The sequence below is a fragment of the Hyla sarda genome, chromosome 4 (genome assembly GCF_029499605.1).
Source record: "Hyla sarda isolate aHylSar1 chromosome 4, aHylSar1.hap1, whole genome shotgun sequence".
Taxonomy (NCBI): domain Eukaryota; kingdom Metazoa; phylum Chordata; class Amphibia; order Anura; family Hylidae; genus Hyla; species Hyla sarda.
In genome coordinates this window covers 130,379,710-130,395,041 of record NC_079192.1, presented here as the reverse complement: position 1 = coordinate 130,395,041, position 15,332 = coordinate 130,379,710, and positions in this window count along the sequence as shown.

Sequence of the window (15,332 nt, the reverse complement as noted above, 5' to 3'; positions counted from 1 at the left end):
TGGAGATAAAAAAGAGTAACATTTTTAGAAGGCGAGGGGGGGGGGGGGGGAACAAAAATGCAAAAATCAAATGGGCTGTGTCCTTAAGGGGTTAAGTATTAAAGTTAAAGCGTACCTGTCATAGTGCAAAAAAAAGTGATATGTTACTCAGGACCCAATCCTGATCATGTGTATATAATTTTTATGTGTCTCGGACCTATATATCCAGAGATATAAGCATTTATCTGCTGGTGAGTTACTTTTTCATTGTGCAGGCTGGAGGAGGCGTGTCAGTCTGTCTCCCTCACAGGAGCAAGCCTGTGCAGTCAGCCAATCAGTACTCTCTACTCTGTAACCCTTTCCTCTCTGGTTTTATGCTGTGTCATGTGTCAGAGGAAGATACTTGGAGCTTGCCTGCAGTAATCAGAAGACATTATGGTGAATTCATAACAGGATCAAATGTATAAATATAAGAATAGATAAAATTAGTGCAAGGATTTTTTAGATTAAAGTACAACATTTTTATGAATACATGTTTTATCTGTTTTATCTTCTCCTAGTAAAGCTGGATGCTAATTAGCATAGCTGTCACTATGTGTGTCATTCATCTTTCACAGACTCCTGAATGTCTGATCAACTTCTTTGTCATTCAGGAGTCCGAGAAAGCTTTGACTATTTCAGCATGCTGGGAGTTGTAGTTTAGTAACAACTGAAGCTGCAATGTTTGTAAATAACTGTGTTAGAGCAGTGTTGCCTCCAGCTGTTTTAAAACTTCAGCTCCCAGCATGTCCACACATCCTTTATCTGTAGTTTTGCATACACAATAGAAATCTCCTATACTGGATACCGGTATGCTTTACGGCTGGTATCCAGTATGCTGTAAAATCTAGACTAGTCTGTCTGGCTAAAAGACAGGCGACCCCTAGTGGTGGCTATTTTGAGCTTGAATTTCAGGAGAAAATGTTAAATTTTTTTAACAGGTGTATATTGTGAAATGTCATATTATAATGAGTCCTGCAATATATGAAAAGTTTTTAACAATGAGAGTGCCTCTTTAAGTGTTAGTGGGGCATCCGAGCAATGGGACCCTCAATGATTTCCTGTATGAGGAAGCGGCTCTCACTTCAGAAATGTAAGGTCCGCCTCTTTTACAAAGCAAGCTCAGGCTCTAAACCACCACAGATGCATTGATGCCTAACAGAAGTGATGGCCCACGTAGACAATCACTGGGCCAGACAGGACCCCATCTCATCTGGTGATTGCCTGAGTGGGCCGCCACTTCTGTTAAACACCAGTGCATCTCAAAGGGTGGAACCGGATTGCGCCGTGGAGAATTCTGAGATATCACGCTGAGATAATTATGGCTGAATTTGCGTCTTCGCATAACATTAAATAGATGCCCATCATAACTTTGAGGGCAAGCTCCATATAGTAAATCCGAGGTGGCAGACAGTGAGAATTGGTCTCAACACAATCATATAAAATATACATGTTCATAGACATTAGCGATGCCACTGAGGGGCCTCAAATAGCGAGAATCTATGGAGGGGCCGTGAGAAAACCACTTCACTTCTTTCTCCTGCTATAATTTTTTTTTCCAGCTTCCCACTGTCAAAATGTATTCCACTTCAATATCAGATAATCTGTGTCCTGTGTTTATGTCCCAGTACACTCAGGTATCAAATTATAAGCAATACAAGCCTATGAAGGAGGGAGGTGGATGCTGGGAGGTGAAAGTGCCTGTGGACACAGCAGCACAACAGATAGACATAATACAGACTCATGCACAGAAGCATAAAAGTGCAGGATCTTCTTCTTTGTGAATGCAGTGTATAGGAGTCACCATAGACATTAGCTCTGGGAGAGCTGGTAATTGTAGATAAAGCCTGCAGAGTATAAATTTGCCCCTCATGTACAAACATGACAGCTTATCCTAAAGAGTCACCTAAAATGACAGGTAAGCTTTAAAAATTGTAACAAAATTAAAACTTAAGTAAAAGCCAAATTATTAATTTGCCTTTCAAAAAACATCACTGTGATGAGTGCCTGTCTCACATATGGAAATTAGACCTAAGCCTTACCATAGGAATACACTGATATAAGAGTGCATACAGTAATGCTGTGGTACATATCAGAACTATATTACTATTTAGAAATCGGTATAAAATGTATCATAAATGAATAAGTTGTAAAAAAATAAAACACAGAAATACCTAAATACATACATTCGTGTTGATTATTGAAGAAAACAGACAGCTGAGCCTGGCTTTGGAAGAGATGAAAACAACATAAAAAGTGAACATCAACTTTATGTTTAAATTACATATAGACAATGGAAGGTAAATTTACACTTTAATGTTCTTTTGTGAGAGCTTTAAGTGAAGCATTAGTTTGCTCTGTTCACATTAGTGATGCCCTCCATTCCATCAGGATTATACTTATTGACAGTAAAATAGCATAGTCTACAGCACTATTCTTGCAGAAAGAAATTGGAAACCTGATGGTCCCCATTATAGGTCAATAGAAACTGTCAGGATTCTTTGGGATCGGTTTCAAAGTGGATCTGTCAAATATGTCACTGCTCTAAAAAGAACAGCGTTGTATTTATGAATATGAAGAGAAAAGGTAACTTTAGTAAGATCCTTGTATACATAGTGTATGGGAGCTTGTTGTGTGCAATGAATAAGATATATTACTTGTATATACAGTATTGATGTTGTATCCAATTAGTAGAAAAATTGAAATCAAATTACATCATTAAAATATACACATTTATTTAGTATCTGATTATAAACCCGAGCTGTATGCAGGGCCCTTGCAGAAGCTCACTGTATTGAGCTGCAGCGAGCTTTGGACTTTTTGACAAAGCAATTTTCTTCATTTTTTTCTGTCCCAGCTTCAGACAGCCATAGCGTTTGTATTTTTTTAATTTTTTTTTACAGTGTTCAACTTGCAGGATAAATAATGTATATATATATTTTTTTGGGGTCGAGCTGTTATAGATGCACATATTTTTTTATATTTTTTAATTATAGGGGGAAAAGGGGAAAAATGTATTATATATATATATATATATATATATATATATATATATATTATATTATATTATATTAATTATAATATATATAATTATATTATATTAATATTATATATATTATACTTTATTTTATGTACTTTTTTTTTACTGTTTATTGGTCCCACAAGGGGACTGACAGCAATCACCAGATCACAGCTGTAATTCACTGGTATACTAATGCAGTGTATTCTGCCTGTCAGCATAATGCTTGCGGAATGTACCGGTGATGCTGTACAGCATGGCTGATTACACAGACACCAATGGCAAGCCTGGGGGCCTTTACAAGATCCATGGCTGCCATGGCTAAAGATAGGTGAACTGGGAATTGCCATGTGTCACGATGCCGGCTGGCAGGTAGTGGATCCTCTGTGCCAGAGAGGGATTGGCGTGGACCGTGCTAGAGGATCGGTTCTAAGTCACTACTGGTTTTCACCAGAGCCCGCCGCAAAGCGGGATGGTCTTGCTGCGGCGGTAGTGACCAGGTCGTATCCCCTAGCAACGGCTCAACCTCTCTGGCTGCTGAAGATAGGCGCGGTACAAGGGAGTAGACAGAAGCAAGGTCGGACGTAGCAGAAGGTCGGGGCAGGCAGCAAGGATCGTAGTCAGGGGCAACGGCAGGAGGTCTGGAACACAGGCTAGGAACACACAAGGAAACGCTTTCACTGGCACTAAGGCAACAAGATCCGGCGAGGGAGTGAAGGGGAAGTGAGGTGATATAGGGAAGTGCACAGGTGTAAACACTAATTGGAACCACTGCGCCAATCAGCGGCGCAGTGGCCCTTTAAATCGCAAAGACCCGGCACGCGCGCGCCCTAGGGAGCGGGGCCGCGCGCGCCGGGACAGAACTGACGGAGAGCGAGTCAGGTACGGGAGCCGGGGTGCGCATCGCGAGCGGGCGCTACCCGCATCGCGAATCGCATCCCGGCCAGAGGCGGCATCGCAGCGCCCCGGGTCCGTGGAACCGACCGGAGCGCTGCAGTGAGAGGAGTGTAGCGAGCGCTCCGGGGAGGAGCGGGGACCCGGAGCGCTCGGCGTAACAGTACCCCCCCCCTTGGGTCTCCCCCTCTTCTTGGAGCCTGAGAACCTGAGGACCAGACTTTTGTCCAGGATATTGTCCTCAGGTTCCCAGGACCTCTCTTCTGGACCACAACCCTCCCAATCCACTAAAAAGAAGGTTTTCCCTCTGACCTTTTTAGATGCCAAAATTTCTTTGACGGAGAAGATGTCCGAGGAGCCGGAGACAGGAGTGGGGGGAACAGATTTGGGAGAGAAACGGTTAATGATAAGTGGTTTAAGAAGAGAAACATGAAAGGCATTAGGAATACGAAGAGAAGGAGGAAGAAGAAGTTTGTAAGAGACAGGATTAATCTGGCGCAAAATCTTGAAAGGACCAAGATAGCGTGGTCCCAACTTATAGCTAGGGACACGGAAGCGGACATATTTGGCGGAGAGCCATACCTTGTCTCCAGGGGAAAAAATGGGAGGAGCTCTTCTTTTCTTATCCGCGAATCTCTTCATGCGTGAAGAAGCCTGTAAGAGAGAATTTTGGGTCTCTCTCCATATGATGGAAAGATCACGAGAAATTTCATCCACAGCGGGCAGACCAGAGGGCAAGGGGGTAGGGAGGGGGGGAAGAGGGTGACGGCCGTACACCACGAAAAACGGGGATTTGGAGGAAGATTCAGAGATTCTGAAATTATACGAGAATTCGGCCCAAGGTAGAAGATCTGCCCAGTCATCCTGGCGGGAGGAAACAAAATGTCGTAAATAGTCACCCAAGATCTGGTTAATTCTTTCTACTTGTCCATTGGATTGAGGATGGTATGCAGAAGAAAAATTTAATTTAATCTTGAGTTGTTTACAGAGAGCCCTCCAGAATTTAGACACAAATTGGACGCCTCTATCCGAGACGATCTGCGTAGGCAACCCGTGAAGACGAAAAATGTGTACAAAAAATTGTTTAGCCAACTGAGGCGCTGAAGGAAGACCAGGAAGAGGGATGAAATGTGCCATTTTGGAGAATCGATCAACGACCACCCAAATAACAGTGTTGCCATGGGATGGGGGTAAGTCAGTAATAAAATCCATACCAATCAGAGACCAAGGTTGTTCGGGAACAGGCAGAGGAAGAAGAAAACCAGCGGGCTTCTGGCGAGGAGTCTTATCCCGGGCACAGATAGTGCAGGCTCGCACAAAGTCCACCACATCAGTCTCTAGAGTCGGCCACCAATAGAAGCGAGAGATGAGTTGCACAGATTTCTTGATGCCCGCATGACCTGCGAGATGGGAGGAGTGACCCCATTTGAGGATTCCGAGGCGTTGGCGTGGAGAAACAAAGGTCTTTCCTGGAGGAGTTTGCCTGATGGAGGCTGGAGAAGTGGAAATCAGGCAGTCAGGAGGAATGATGTGTTGAGGAGAGAGTTCAATTTCAGAAGCATCTGAGGAACGAGAGAGAGCATCGGCCCTAATGTTCTTATCAGCAGGCCGAAAGTGAATTTCAAAATTAAATCGGGCAAAGAACAGAGACCACCTGGCCTGACGAGGATTCAGCCGTTGGGCAGACTCGAGGTATGAGAGGTTCTTGTGATCGGTGTAAATAATAACTGGAAATCTTGATCCCTCCAGCAGATGCCTCCATTCCTCAAGTGCTAATTTAATGGCTAGAAGCTCTCGATCCCCGATGGAGTAGTTCCTCTCCGCCGGAGAGAAGGTCCTAGAAAAAAACCCACAAGTAACAGCATGCCCGGAAGAGTTTTTTTGTAGAAGGACAGCTCCAGCTCCCACTGAGGAGGCATCAACCTCCAATAGGAAGGGTTTAGATGGGTCAGGTCTGGAGAGCACGGGAGCCGAAGAGAAGGCAGACTTGAGTCGTTTAAAGGCGTCTTCCGCTTGAGGAGGCCAAGACTTGGGATCGGCATTTTTTTTGGTTAAAGCCACAATAGGAGCCACAATGGTAGAAAAATGTGGAATAAATTGCCTGTAATAATTGGCGAACCCCAAAAAACGTTGGATGGCACGGAGTCCGGAGGGGCGTGGCCAATCTAAGACGGCAGAGAGTTTATCTGGATCCATTTGTAGTCCCTGGCCAGAGACCAAGTATCCTAGAAAAGGAAGAGATTGGCATTCAAACAGACATTTCTCCATTTTAGCATAGAGTTGATTGTCACGAAGTCTCTGAAGAACCATACGGACATGCTGGCGGTGTTCTTCTAGATTGGCCGAAAAAATTAGGATATCATCAAGATATACAACAACACAGGAGTATAACAGATCACGAAAAATTTCATTAACAAAGTCTTGGAAGACAGCAGGGGCGTTGCACAGGCCAAAGGGCATGACCAGATACTCAAAGTGTCCATCTCTGGTGTTAAATGCTGTTTTCCACTCATCCCCCTCTCTGATGCGGATGAGGTTATAGGCGCCTCTTAAGTCCAATTTAGTAAAGATGTGGGCACCTTGGAGGCGATCAAAGAGTTCAGAGATGAGGGGTAAGGGGTAGCGGTTCTTAACCGTGATTTTATTAAGTCCGCGGTAGTCAATGCAAGGACGTAGAGAGCCATCTTTTTTGGACACAAAGAAAAATCCGGCTCCGGCAGGAGAGGAGGATTTACGGATAAAGCCCTTTTTTAGATTCTCCTGGACGTATTCAGACATGGCAAGAGTCTCTGGGGCAGAGAGAGGATAAATTCTGCCCCGGGGTGGAGTAGTGCCCGGGAGGAGGTCGATAGGACAATCATAAGGCCTGTGAGGAGGTAGAGTCTCCGCTTGTTTTTTGCAGAAAACATCCGCGAAGTCCATATAGGCCTTAGGGAGACCGGTTACTGGAGGAAGCACAGAGTTACGGCAAGGGTTACTGGGAACCGGTTTTAGACAGTCCTTGGAACAAGAGGGCCCCCAACTCTTGATCTCCCCAGTGGACCAATCCAGGGTTGGGGAATGAAGTTGAAGCCAGGGAAGTCCAAGGAGAATTTCCGAGGTGCAATTGGGGAGGACCAAAAGTTCAATCCTCTCGTGATGAGATCCGATGCTCATTAGAAGGGGCTCCGTGCGGAAACGTATGGAACAGTCCAATCTTTCATTGTTTATACAATTGATGTAAAGGGGTCTGGTGAGACTGGTCACTGGGATGTTGAACCTGTTGACGAGAGAGGCCAAAATAAAATTTCCTGCAGATCCAGAGTCCAAGAAGGCCACAGAAGAGAAGGAGAAGGCAGAGGCAGACATCCGCACAGGCACAGTAAGACGTGGAGAAGCAGAGTGGACATCAAGGATTGTCTCACCTTTGTGCGGAGTCAGGGTACGTCTTTCCAGGCGGGGAGGGCGGATAGGACAATCCCTCAGGAAGTGTTCGGTACTAGCACAGTACAGGCAGAGGTTCTCCATGCGGCGTCGTGTCCTCTCTTGAGATGTCAGGCGAGACCGGTCGACCTGCATAGCCTCCACGGCGGGAGGCACAGGAACAGATTGCAGGGAACCAGAGGAGAGAGGAGCCGAGGAGAAGAAACGCCTCGTGCGAACAGAGTCCATATCTTGGCGGAGCTCCTGACGCCTTTCGGAAAAACGCATGTCAATGCGAGTGGCTAGGTGAATAAGTTCATGAAGATTAGCAGGCATTTCTCGTGCGGCCAGAACATCTTTAATGTTGCTGGATAGGCCTTTTTTAAAGGTCGCGCAGAGGGCCTCATTGTTCCAGGATAACTCAGAAGCAAGAGTACGGAATTGTACGGCATACTCGCCAACGGAAGAATTACCCTGGACCAGGTTCAACAGGGCAGTCTCAGCAGAAGAGGCTCGGGCAGGTTCCTCAAAGACACTTCGAATCTCCGAGAAGAAGGAGTGTACAGAGGCAGTGACGGGGTCATTGCGGTCCCAGAGCGGTGTGGCCCAAGCCAGGGCTTTTCCAGACAGCAGGCTGACTACGAAAGCCACCTTAGACCTTTCAGTGGGGAACTGGTCCGACATCATCTCCAAGTGTAATGAACATTGGGAAAGGAAGCCACGGCAAAGCTTAGAGTCCCCATCAAATTTATCCGGCAAGGATAGTCGTAGTCCAGAAGCGGCCACTCGCTGCGGAGGAGGTACAGGAGCTGGCGGAGGAGATGGTTGCTGGAGCTGTGGTAGTAACTGTTGTAGCATAACAGTCAGTTGAGACAGCTGTTGGCCTTGTTGCGCAATCTGTTGTGACTGCTGGGCGACCACCGTGGTGAGGTCAGCGACAACTGGCAGAGGAACTTCAGCGGGATCCATGGCCGGATCTACTGTCACGATGCCGGCTGGCAGGTAGTGGATCCTCTGTGCCAGAGAGGGATTGGCGTGGACCGTGCTAGAGGATCGGTTCTAAGTCACTACTGGTTTTCACCAGAGCCCGCCGCAAAGCGGGATGGTCTTGCTGCGGCGGTAGTGACCAGGTCGTATCCCCTAGCAACGGCTCAACCTCTCTGGCTGCTGAAGATAGGCGCGGTACAAGGGAGTAGACAGAAGCAAGGTCGGACGTAGCAGAAGGTCGGGGCAGGCAGCAAGGATCGTAGTCAGGGGCAACGGCAGGAGGTCTGGAACACAGGCTAGGAACACACAAGGAAACGCTTTCACTGGCACTAAGGCAACAAGATCCGGCGAGGGAGTGAAGGGGAAGTGAGGTGATATAGGGAAGTGCACAGGTGTAAACACTAATTGGAACCACTGCGCCAATCAGCGGCGCAGTGGCCCTTTAAATCGCAAAGACCCGGCGCGCGCGCGCCCTAGGGAGCGGGGCCGCGCGCGCCGGGACAGAACTGACGGAGAGCGAGTCAGGTACGGGAGCCGGGGTGCGCATCGCGAGCGGGCGCTACCCGCATCGCGAATCGCATCCCGGCCAGAGGCGGCATCGCAGCGCCCCGGGTCCGTGGAACCGACCGGAGCGCTGCAGTGAGAGGAGTGTAGCGAGCGCTCCGGGGAGGAGCGGGGACCCGGAGCGCTCGGCGTAACACCATGGCTGTAATGCAGGAGCTAAACTGTTCACTCTTCACAGGATAAAGACTACAAACTGAAACTTAGTGCAACATTTTAACTCAAGGAAACCACTGAATGCAAAATACTTTTTTTCATGTCAAAGGTCTTCATGGCTTTTAACCCCTTAAGGACCAGGACATTTTACACCTTAGGACCAGAGCGTTTTTTTGAACATCTGACCACTGTCACTTTAAACATTAATAACTCTGGGATGCTTTTACCTATCATTCTGATTCCAAGATTGTTTTTTCGTGACATATTCTACTTTATGTTATTGGTAAAATTTTGTCGATACTTGCATAGTTTCTTAGTGAAAAATTCCAAAGTTTTGCATTTTTCTAACTTTGAAGCTCTCTGCTTATAAGGAAAATGGATATTCCAAATAAAAAAATTTTATTCACATATACAATATGTCCACTTAATGTTTGCATCATAAAATTTACTTGTTTTTACTTTTGGAAGACACCAGAGGGCTTCAAATTCAGCAGCAATTTTCCAATTTTTCACAAAATTTCCAAAATCACAATTTTTCAGGGACCAGTTCAGGTTTGAAGTGGATTTGAAGGGTCTTAATCTTAGAAATACCCCACAAATGACTCCATTATAAAAACTGCACCCCCGAAAGTATTCAAAATGACATTCAGTCAGCATTTTAACCCTTTAGGTGTTTAACAGGAATAGCAGCAAAGTGAAGGAGAAAATTCACAATCTTCATTTTTTACACTTGCATGTTTTACAAGGGGTAAAAGGAGAAAATGTATACTTATATTTGTAGCCCAATTTCTCTTGTGTAAGCACACACCTCATATGTCTATGTAAATTGTTCGGCAGGCGCAGTAGAGGGCTCAGAAGCGAAGGAGCGACAATGGGATTTTGGAGAGTATGTTATTCTGAAATGGTTTTTTGGGGGCATGTTGCATTTAGGAAGCCCCTATGGTGCCAGAACAGGAAAAAAAAAACACATGGCATACCATTTTGGAAACTAGACCCCTTGAGGAACGTAACAAGGAATAAAGTGAGCCTTAATACCCCACAGGTGTTTCACGACTTTTGCATATGTAAAAAAATAAAAAATGAATTTCACTAAAATGTGTGTTTCCCCCCAAATTTCACATTTATGCAAGGGTTAATAGCAGAAAATACCCCCCAAAATTTGTAACCCCATCTCTTCTGAGTATGGAGGTACCCCATAAGTTGACCTGAAGTGTACTACGGGCGAACTACAATGCTCAGAAGAGAAGGAGTCATATTTGGTTTTTTGAGAGCAAATTTTGCTTGGGGGGCATGTCGCATTTGGGAAACCCTATGGTGCCAAGACAGCAAAAAATACCCACATGGCATACCATTTTGGAAACTAGACCCCTTGAGGAACGTAACAAGGAATAAAATGAGCCTTTATACCCCACAGGGGTTTCACGACTTTTGCATACGTAAAAAAAAAAAAAAACTAGACCCCTTGAGGAACGTAACAAGGGGTACAGTGAGCATTTACCCCCCACTGGTGTCTGTCAGATCTTTGGAACAGTGGGCTGTACAAAATTTTTAATTTGCACAGCCCACTGTTCCAAAGATCTGTCAGACTCCAGTGGGTTGTAAATTCTCACTGCACCCCTCATTACATTCCGTGAGGGGTGTAGTTTCCGAAATAGGGTCACATGTAGGTTTTTTTTTTTGCTTTTTTCAAAACCGCTGTAACAATCAGCCACCCCTGTGCAAATCACCTCAAATGTAGATGGTGCACTCTCCCTTCTGGGCCTTGTTGTGCGCCCCCAGAGCACTTTGCGCCCACATATGGGGTATCTCCGTAGTCGGGAGAAATTGCATTACAAATTTTTGGGGGCTTTTTTCCCTCTTACCTCTTGTCTAAATGAAAAGTATAGGGCAACACCAGCACGTTAGTGTAAAAAAATTATTTTTTTACACTAACATGCTGGTGTAGACCCCAACTTCACCTTTTCATAAGGGGTGAAAGGAGAAAAAGCCCCCCAAAATTTGTTAGGCAATTTCTCCTGAGTACGTACATACCCCATATGTGACCCTAAACTGTTGCCTAGAAATATGACAGGGCTCCGAAGTGAGAGCGCCATGTGCATTTGAGGCCTGAATTAGGGATTTGCATAGGGGTATTCTACGCCAGTGATTCCCAAACAGGGGGCCTCCAGCTGTTGCAAAACTCCCAGCATGCCTGGACAGTCAACAGCTGTCCGGCAATACTGGGAGTTGTTGTTTTGCAAAAGCTCCATTTTGAAAACAGTGGCGTACCAGACGTTTTTAATTTTTATTGGGGAGGGGAGGGGTATGTGTATATGTAGTGTTTTTTACTTTTTATTTTATTTTGTGTTAGTGTAGTGTAGTGTTTTTAGGGTACAGTCACACGGGCGGGGGATTACAGCGAGTTTCCCGCTGCGAGTTTGAGCTGCCGCGCAAAATTTGCTGCATTGCAAACTTGCAGCCTGATACTCACTGCAAGCCCCCTGCCCATGTGAATGTATCCTGTACATTCATGGGGGGGGGGGGACCTCCAGCTGTTGCAAAACTACAACTCCCAGCATGCACAGTCTATCGGTGCATGCTGGTAGTTATAGTTTTGCAACAGCTGGAGGCACATGGGTTGGGAAACACTGAGTTAGGAAACAGACAATGTTTCCCAACCAGTGTGCCTCCAGTTGTTGCAAAACCACTACTCCCAAACATTCTCAGGCATGCTGGAAGTAGTAGTTCGGCAGCATCTTTAGAGTCAGATGTTGCCGAACTACAACTCCCAGCATGCTTGGAGTTGTAGTTTTGCAACATCTGGAGGACTACAGTTTGCAGACCACTAATACAGTGGTTCCCAATCTGTACCCTTCCAGATGTTGCAAAACTACAACTCCCAGTATGCCAAAACTGTCCAGGCATGCTGGGAGTTGTAGTTCTGCAACATCTGAAGGGCCAGATGTTACAGAACTACAACTCCCAGCATGCCTGGACAGTAAGGGCATGCTGAGGATGTGTAGTTTTGCAACATCTGGAAGGGCACAGTGGTCCCAAAACTGTGGACCTCCAGATGTTGCAAAACTACAACTCCCAGCATGCCCAGACGCCAAGGGTTGTATACAGGGTCCCATTACAGCAATGCATGTCGCTTTACGGCGACGTGCATTGCTGTAAAGGGCCCGACCGCGTCTGAAGAGGAACTCACCTGTCGCTGCCGCCGCCATCTTCATCGCCGGGATCCGGGTCTTCAGGGACGAGGTAATTACCGGGGCCGGTCCCCAGCACTCCCCTGTCCCGCGCTGCGTCCTCCGGTCTTCCTCCCGTCCTCTCCGGACTTCCAGGGGCTGGGCAGGGCGGGAGGAAGTAACCGCCCCCCCCCCTGCGATTGGTCGGTTGGCTAACCGCCAGATCGCAGGGGATAGGAGGAGGTGGCAGGCTTGCCACCTCGCTCCTATACTTTAGCATGGTCCTGGCTGTCTGTGACAGCCGGGATCATGCAAAATTACCGGGCGGTCGGGTCCCAGAGACCCGATCAGCCCGGTATCGCCGCAGATCGCAAGGACGATTTCCCTTGCGATTTGCGGCAATCGCCGACATGGGGGGCCTACATGGCCCCCCTTGGCGTTTGCCCTGGATGCCTGCTGAAGGATTTCAGCAGGCATCCGCTTCCGATCTCTGCCCGGCGAGCGGCAGGGACCGGAAAACGCCATGATGTCCTGGGACGTCATTGGTCCTTAAGGCCCAGGGTGCCATGACGTCCCAGGACGTCATTGGTCCTTAAGTGGTTAAATTATATTTTCTTCTTCCACTCATATTTAAAAATTATGTATTTATAATCTCTAAATTTCTTAAGTGCTATACTAGTTTACACTCCCTAAACTGGTTAGGCTGGGTTTACATATGTCCGGGGGCCGGCATAGGTGAACTCTGCCTAAATCTTAACGCAACTGATGCCGCAACTGATGACAACATGCATCAGTTGTCATCAGTTGTGTAGCATCCGGCATCCATTGTTTCTAGATGCTGGAGGGGAATGCAGCAAGCTGGGTTCCCCTGTCTGGTTCCGTCTCGCATGTCCAACCATCCGGCGTTCAAACTGAGGCGCCGGATGATTGTGAACTGCCCAATTCAAATAAATGTGATCAGTTCTACTATCAGTTTCCCTCTGGCGCATGCCCGAGGAAAACACTGCCAGACAACTGATGTATGTGAAGAGGGCCTTTATATACTTTATTCCAAACTTCTGTAAGAAAATAGGGGGGTATTTATCAAAGGATTTATGTTTTTTTTTCACGTAACTTTGGCGCAATGCTTTGGCGCAGTGTATTTTTGAGCCAAAGTTTGGCGCATCTTCTCCACTGTCATTTTTACAACTTTCTCAAGTGTGTGATTTTAACTTTAGTCAGTAATTCATCATTTGCGCCAATCGATCTTTGGCGCAATTTTGGCGCAAATCCCGTTTTTTTTTGGCGCAAATCCCCGCCAAGTAATTTTGCACGTGGAAAACACACTAAGCAATGTCAGAAAATGTAAAGGCGTCAAAATACATAGAAATTGTTTTTTTGTGAAAGCAGCGACGCCTCCAGGGCTGCTCAATACTATCCTGCGACATAGTTGTCTCTGAGGGACCTTCACCCTCCGTTGAGCCAGCACTGGACACGGCCACACAGGTTCAGGAAAGGTAAGCACTAAAGCAGTGGTCTCCAACCTGCGGACCTCCAGATGTTGCAAAACTACAACTCCCAGCATGCCCGGACAGCCAACGGCTGTCCGGGCATGCTGGGAATTGTAGTTTTGCAACATCTGGAGGTCCGCAGGTTGAAGACCACTGCACTAAAGTAACAAAAAAAAAAAAAAACTACCCAAGTTGAAAATAAAATCCATTTCACATGGTGGCTATAAACCCCACAAAAGAAAATAACTCATGTCGCTTGCTGATATACTGCAGGAGGGACTCCGAAATGTCTGCTCTACAGGGTAAAATACGCATCCTCTGTGGTGGTAAGTTCTGTGTAAAAGGCGCTGGGAACAGCTGATTTCAACATTTGAGCTAAAATTACTAACAACTTGCACCAAATGATAAATTTGGTGCATGTCCACAAAAAACCAAAGTGGAAAAAAAAGGGTAAAAAGAAACGGTCAACAGGCAAAATTGATAAATACCCCCCAATGTGTCTAAGATTCATTCTTATCTAATTTCTTGCTTGTAATAGTAAACAAAAATGCACTTTTCAATTGGAAGACGAGTTGAATATCCAACTCTCTGAAGACCAGTCTAGAGTCATCTCTCACTGGTATCATGGCAAAGCCATACTCATGAACTATTTTTGTTATCACTTGGTCCCCTTAGATTACTTTCAGAACCTCTTTAGTAAGTAATTTATTAAATAAATAAATAAATAATTATTAGGTTTTAGGCCAGATGCCGGTTTTATTTATTTTATTACTTTTCTTTTTTTTTTTCTTTTTTTTTTCTTTCTTTTTCTGTGATGAATCGATTATTGTGGCAATGTGATTAATATTGTTATGTAATAATAATTTGTACATTTACTGTTAACCATAAGAGATATTGGATAAAAATATGTTTTGATTATACACAAACTAGAAAAAACAATAAACAGTGAACTGAATTAAACACAAATAACTAATACACCTTGTAGTGATAAATAATAATAACAATAATAATAATAATTTTCACCAGGTAAACATCATGTGGAATTGAGATAGCATGCTTCTCCTGTGAGTCACTGCACCACAATACTTTAAGTAACTTGTTGTACCAAGATCCATTTAAAACCCACAGTACATATCACCTCCAATCTGTTTTCAGGAACACTACAGCAGCTCTCTAAGGCTGGGTTCACATATGTCCGGCATCCGGCATAGGTGAACTCAGCCTAAATCTCAACGCAACTGATGCCGCAACTGATGAGACCGTGCATCAGTTGTCATCAGTTGAATGACATCCAGCATCCATTGTTTCTGGCAAGCTGTGTTCCCCTGTCCAATGCTGTCTGGCATGTCCAACCATCCGGCCTCAAAATTGGGGCACCGGATGATTGTGAACTGTCCTATTCAAATGAATGGGATCCGTTCTAGCATCAGTTCCCATCCGGTGCACACGGAGGAAAACTATGCTGGACAACTGATATATGTCAGACCATCATCTTCAGCCTCCTCAACACCTGATCAATGTTGAGTTCAGTTTCCACTTCACCAAAGGACCTTCTACATTTGTGACATAGCAGAAGGTTATTTAGATTAGATCTTTCCTGGATTTACCATATAGGTGATGGTAATTCTGGAGAAATAT